This window comes from Megalobrama amblycephala, linkage group LG4, assembly GCF_018812025.1.
Source record: "Megalobrama amblycephala isolate DHTTF-2021 linkage group LG4, ASM1881202v1, whole genome shotgun sequence".
Classification (NCBI taxonomy): domain Eukaryota; kingdom Metazoa; phylum Chordata; class Actinopteri; order Cypriniformes; family Xenocyprididae; genus Megalobrama; species Megalobrama amblycephala.
The window spans coordinates 41,408,612-41,414,928 of NC_063047.1; positions in this window are offsets into that span (position 1 = coordinate 41,408,612).

Consider the following 6,317-nt stretch of genomic DNA (forward strand, 5'->3'; position numbering starts at 1 on the left):
AAAAGACAACAAGTGAGAGACGCTGTGCTATTTGTCTCCTCTCAGCTGCGAGCACACCGTTCCATTTTCACACAAATCCCACTGCAATTGCAATCTCCAACTGATGCTGCCATCCACTCACGTTTGATGCCGGTCTAAATGCTGTTTCTGCAAAGCCTGCAGTGCTGAGGTGTCTGAAATCCCAGGAGAGCTCTGCTTCAGTCCCATGCTATGCAGAAAGACAGACTGACCCATTCTGTATGTTCATAATTTTGCATCTTGTTAACCTTGCATGGAAGTTCCTGTCAAGGCGTCTGTGCAGCAGCTTGCTGAGTGAAGCAGGGCTCAGCGTGAATGCCATGTGGCCCTTTTTTCCTTTGACATCTCTTCCAACACACCCACTCTCCTACTCTTCACCCAGCGAAGGACATCTCACCCTTTCCTCGCCTTTTCCCTCTTCTTTTCCTCCTTCCAGTGTCCTCATTAATCCGGCAGCTATGCAGTCCTTTATTGTTATGTTGGATTTCGTTTTAGGATATGTTATATAACACAAAATTGAAAATTCTGTCATTATTTACTTGGGTTTATATTTTTTAAACCGGCATGCTGTTATTTATTTCTGTGGACCATGGCTCTCAAGTTCAAAAAAGGACCAAAATCCACCATAAAGGCACTTCAGATTGTGTGTGCGTGCTATGTTCCAGGTCTTCCAAATACATGACAGCTATGCACAAGGAACAGACCTAAATTTAAGTCAGCAATTACTGATAATCAGAACAAGCACAACTGCAAGTGTGATATTGCTTTTAGAGACATTTATAAAGTAGCACATATTTTAATTTTGGGTTTATGGAGTTCTGGAATGTGCTGTGTGTGGACAGACGGTCCCCCCAGGAAAGCGCTGCTTTGTTACGTCAGCGTGACTTATTGAACTGAAAGTGTCATCAATAGGTGATCATGACTGCCACATTCCTTAGAACGTTCCGTGGATATAAAGAGTCCAGACAAGGTTAAATCACACATTTAGATGCCATTGCTGATGTCCATCTGTCCAGGGAGTAAGCTTCATCTTCAGGCAGGATCTGCCAGAATCTACATCCCTCAAGAGCTGAAACCCGGGACAGAGAAGTTGACATGCCGCCATGCAGCCAGCACAATAAACGCTGCTTGCGGAGCTGGTCAAATCACTCGCCAGTCTCCACCAGACAAAACACCAAGCCCTCATGGACCTCAGACTGGAGCAGGAGAACTGCTTCCTTCTGCTTCCTCACGCCCAATAGCTGGTGCGCCTGATCCCGCTGCTTACCGGGGGGGCACAGGTAGCAGCCCAACAGTTGCCTGTGGAGAACCTCCTTGCATACGATGACCTCAAGTGGGCCATTCTGCAACGGGTCAGCCGCTCCCCCGAACAACATCGCCAATGCTTCAGGTCATTTGAGTTGGGGGATGATGGTCAGCCTTTCGTGATGGCCCAACAGCTCCGGGACGCTTGCTGCAAGTGGCTGCTGACCCAGACTCGCGATGTTGTGGAAGTGATCGACCTGGTGGTGCTGGAGCAGGTTATCGCTCAACTGACATGCAGTACTGCTGAGTGGGTCCAGTGCCACCACCCAGTGTCGCTGAATCTGGCCAGTCCACTGGAGATGTGGGGACACTGGCCATTTCCAGGACAGGTGTCCAGTTATGGAGGTCGGGACATTGATCTAGTTCCCTGACTCCCTGCATGCTGCCCTTGAACAAGCCAGGCAGTACCTAATACCTGTGAGTAATAAGGGGGTACATATAAGGCTTTGGTGGATTCAGGCTGTTACCAAACCTCCATTCATAAATGCCTGATGCAAAACAGTGCATTGGATATGAGTTGCAAGGTTAAGGTGAGGTGTGTACAAGGAAGTGTGGTGGATTACCCTCTAGTGCTTGCTAATATCCAATTAAGGGGAAAAACGCATAGAGTAAAGGTGGTGGTTAATTCCCACCTTAGACATCCATTGATTTTGGGAACGGATTGACCTGCTTTTACACAATTATTGGGAATTCTTTGTGCGGATGCACAAGGATCAAGGATATTTTGCCATAATAAGGGACAGGTTGTATCAGGTGGCCCAAGACTCAAAGACAAAAGAAGATACAACCCAATTTCTAGTTCCAAAAAGCTGTCGGGAATCTTTTTTCCAGGCAGCTCATTGTAATCTGATGGCAGGACAACTAAGGTGTCCCTTCCCTTTCTAAGGGAAGATGGCAAACATTGGGATAATTGGCTTGAGCCTCTGTTGTTCGTGGTGCATAAGGTTCCACAAGCCTCCATAGGGTTTTCGCCTGTTCGAGTATCTCTATGGACGGCAGCCATGTGGGGTGCCTGATGTCATTAGCGAGACTTGGGAGGAGGGGCCTTCAAACAGCCATAACAAAATTCAGTATGCCCTGTATCTCCAAGCAAAACTCCACACATTGGGGCGGCTCTCCATGGAGAATTTGCTTCAGGCGGGATTGGTCAAATTTATGTCAACATGTCAAATTTATCACCTCAACCTGCTAAAATGCTGGAATGAGACATCAGTCAAGCTAGTGATGGTGGGTTTGGCAGAAGATTATCTTGGGCCAGAAGCGGCTGTCCCAGTCAATCTGCTCGCTCTGGTCCCGTGGGTGATCATCTCTTTCCAGCACAGCTCGCCGATGTAACCAAATGGCATTTTACAGATCGCCCCTGCCCGGTCCTGCTGAGACCTTACAGGGAACACTCATGCCCAAGTGATCCCCACAAGAAGCACCTGTGCCTGCTAGGACACCATAGGGTGCACCACTTCTTGCTGGGACCCCACAGGGAGTATCCATTCCTACTGGGATTCCACAGAGACTGTCACCCTTGCATGATTGTTCCCCACATGAAGCACCCATACCTGCTTTGTCACCACATGGAGCACCTGTTCACAATTCTCTCCATGAGGAATGACTCTGTCTGCTTCTTTCCCGGGGGTGTGGCTTTGCCCACCTTTTTCACACAGGGAAAGTCTGTGCTCTTCTCTTTCACACAGGAGTTGAACGGACTCTTCAAACAGACAACTCCCATACCCACCTATTTTCCAAAGGGAGCAGTCATACCTGCCCCATTCCAATCTCCTGCCTCTTTCCCTTGGAGAGTGGACAAGGCTGCCTTAGTCTCAGAGGGAGCACCAGTGTCTGTGTCTTTACCACAGGGAGTGCACCATTTTTTTGCACAAGCAGCCCACACCCTACAGACTGTTCAAGCACCCATGGAGCATAGGAGCATTGGAGCATCAGTTTGTATTTATTACTTTATTACTTAGTATTTATAACACTGTCTTCAACTTAACTACTTTGTTTTCTTTGTTTCTACCTTTTCATACAATCTGAGATCATAACCGTAACCTTTTCAGTTTATAGCTGTCATATGTTAAAATAATAAAAGTGATAGCCTGCCTCTTTCCTAGAAATCATGAGTGCCTGCCTGGAGCCAGAGAGCTTCTAGCAGCCCTCACCTAACAGCCTTTTCAAGCTCCCAGCCTAGTCTGAAGAGGAAGTGCCCCTGGAGCATAAGAGCATTGGTTTGTCCTTCCTATCTGTTACTTATTTTCACACTTATTCAAAATACAAAACAATGTCTTCAGCTAAACTCATTTGTTATCTGGAAATTATCTGTATTACATTTCTTTACATACTTCAATACTTTTCAATTCATGGACTACTTAAGCTAAAATTATAGAAGTGATATGTCCTTAGAGTCTTTCTAAAAGACACTCATCAAACATGGTCATCATTACATGTTGTAGCAAATTAACTCAAAGGGGAAATATTAATAATAATTCATAACTCAATATGATTTATTAATTATGATTAATTATGAATATGTAAATCTGTTAATCAGATTTACTGGATATAGCTACATTAATCTTAATATTACAATCAATTAACCTGTTGTCCAGGGAACACTTAGTGTTGATTGTTTAATAATTCTAAGAAATGTTCATTTCCAGGTTATGGAAAAATAACATTCTTATCACACTGTGCTACTTAGAGCATAGGTTCGGGATCTAAATCACTTCAGAGGCAATTTATTAGCAGACGGAGTCAGAACCAAACATGTATTGTGCACAATCTTTATTAACTAACTCACAAACACATAGCTAAACTAACAAACACATAACATACAACAAAAGTCACACACATATGTATTGTAGGTAAGAATGAGTAATGATATAGTTGAACCGGAGGAGGTACTGTTACTAGAGCAATAGGAAAAATTCAAAGACAATCTGGAAAAGAATCATCAGTTTCCTCAGTAATAAAACACCTTTGCTGACAAAGGTAAGTTTTACACATCAATACTAAATTGCTATTTAGTGTTCAAATGTACAATACTTGTAAGATGCCTTTAGGCTGAGGAGCATCGGCTCTGCCATCTGAGGAGAGATCTTGAGGATTCAGTCCGAAGCTGTTGCCAATCTTTTCTATGTTTTCTATGTTGAACACATGGCTGAGTTGTAGGCCTAGGCCTGCGGCAAGGAGGGTTCCGTTTAGTTGTCCAAACGCAAGGAAAAGAGACAGAGTGGCATTGTTCGCTGGCTTTTAACCTCTGATCAAAGCCCAACCTCTTAAAGTTGATGCAGCCAGTGAAGGTGTTTTTCCGGGTGACAACACACCTCCTGTCAGGGCTTTTACGACCAAGAAAGATTAACAAGCTGAGTCCCTGAATAAGAACTATTAAAGATTCTTGTAATACTGATGTGTTGCACAGGTATGGACATAACATAAATTAACAAATAGGAATCGAAAGTTGGAGTCCGTAGATACCAAACATGCTACCCATGTGATTCCAGTTAACTATACATTGCAACTCTGGAATATTAATACCAAACTAGTTCAAAAGAGAAAATGAATACATAGAATAAAGCCCATGAAAGAAAAGTCATGAGATGGGAAACTTGGATACATGTTTATACATTTCCCAAGTGGTATTGGTGAACTACTATTGGTGAACTAACAAATAATTGTGTCTGATTTGTCTCAGTCATTAATGTGCATCTGTTCCTTCAAAAGGAAATGCAGATGTGTCACACTGGAACCAGAAAGCTAAGATCTTGCCAATGTGGCATGAGGCTGTGCATATGGAGCACAGAAGAATCCCCCCATTATTAATTGTAACATCTTTACAGACTGATGAGAAAATGAGATAATGAAAAAAAGTTTTCTGAAGTTATCCTTTGCTTGTGGAGTATGAGGGCATGGAAGAAAGCCCCACCCACATTCCCACCATTCCTGCTGTCACTGATGATGCTGCCACCTAGCCTCCCTCTCCCATCTCCTCTATCCAAACCAGCCAGTTCTTTGGCTCCACCTCTGCTGGCTCCCTTCAGTCCCTCTGCTATTGGCTTCACCAAGCAACCTGGATCTGCCTTGGATCTTCTGGTCACCAGCTCTGTCTTGGCAAGAGGATCCCCTGGCTCTGCTTCCAGCCGTTGAGTCCATCACTCCACCTCAGCTTGTCTACCTGTTGGTTCCACCTTGGCTCCTCCCTCCCTTGGCTCCACTTGGTACCATTGTCCTTAAGGCTCCACCAGTCTCCCTTGTCCCTCTGGCATCACTTTGGTCAGATGTTGCTCTGCCTGCTCCACAGACCTTCTGGGCCTTCAACTGCCCTTCATCCCTCCACCCCTTCGGCTCCTCCAGGTTCCACCTTCCCTTCAGCTCCGCCTTGGTCCTCAGTTCCCAGTTCCGCCTCATTCCTCTGGTAGCATCTGGTAGCATCATAATCCTGTCAGGATTATGTTTTGTTCTGATTAGTTTCATTGGCCCTCATTTATCAAACGATCGTATGCCAGAAAACTGTGCGTACGCTTGTTTCCACGAAAAATGTGACATTTATCAATATGAGCGTGAGCGGTGACTACGACCAAATCTCACGTCAGGTCGCAGGTTTTTGAGTCAGTGGAGAACTGTTATGAAAACATTTAGTTTATTTTCTTGACCAACAATCACTCACTAACTGATCATTAACCATTAAACGACACTATTAAAATGTCAAATTAAAATTAAATTAGAATAGATGTGTGTCTTAAAATACCACAAATGTTTTCTTTTTTTTTTCTTTCCAGGGATTTTGCTTTGTATGCGCAAATGGCTGCATCAACAGAACATTAGGATTCACACATCATGCACCTGCAACGCAGAGAAAAACAAAATATAGCCTACATGGAATAGGACTACACAAAATATATTTCACTCAAATAATTAACATTAACAAAACAAAAGAGAAAAACTGTGCATCAAGTAGGGCTATTCCAGGCTACGCTCGCATTGTAGCCTATTTGTTTTCTTTATTT